Here is a 338-nt window from a genome sequence, read left to right as displayed (position 1 = left end):
CATTATCGGTGGAGAATTTATTTAATTTCTTGAGGAAGAAATAGTGGACTGGCTGGCCGATGTAGGTTCGGTTGTGCTTTCAGGTTGTGCCGATGCATGAATGTTCACTCGTTCATGCATGCACAGTTTGCTAGCATCGTCAAATTTACTACTAGAATATCATACCGATGAAGGAAATTGAGTATTATCACACATAATCCAGAAACGCGTCTATGATTAACTTCGAATGATTAGTTTTCATTGTTTTTTTCTTCTTGTTTTTGCCTTTGTGAGTTACAAGTAATGCTATCTGTTGGAGTCTCAGCTTTTTTAGGTGCTATTTCTGAACTTCGGTATGT

The sequence above is a fragment of the Octopus bimaculoides genome, chromosome 2, assembly GCF_001194135.2.
Source record: "Octopus bimaculoides isolate UCB-OBI-ISO-001 chromosome 2, ASM119413v2, whole genome shotgun sequence".
Classification (NCBI taxonomy): Eukaryota; Metazoa; Mollusca; class Cephalopoda; order Octopoda; family Octopodidae; genus Octopus; species Octopus bimaculoides.
Note: the sequence above shows the minus strand (reverse complement) of the source record.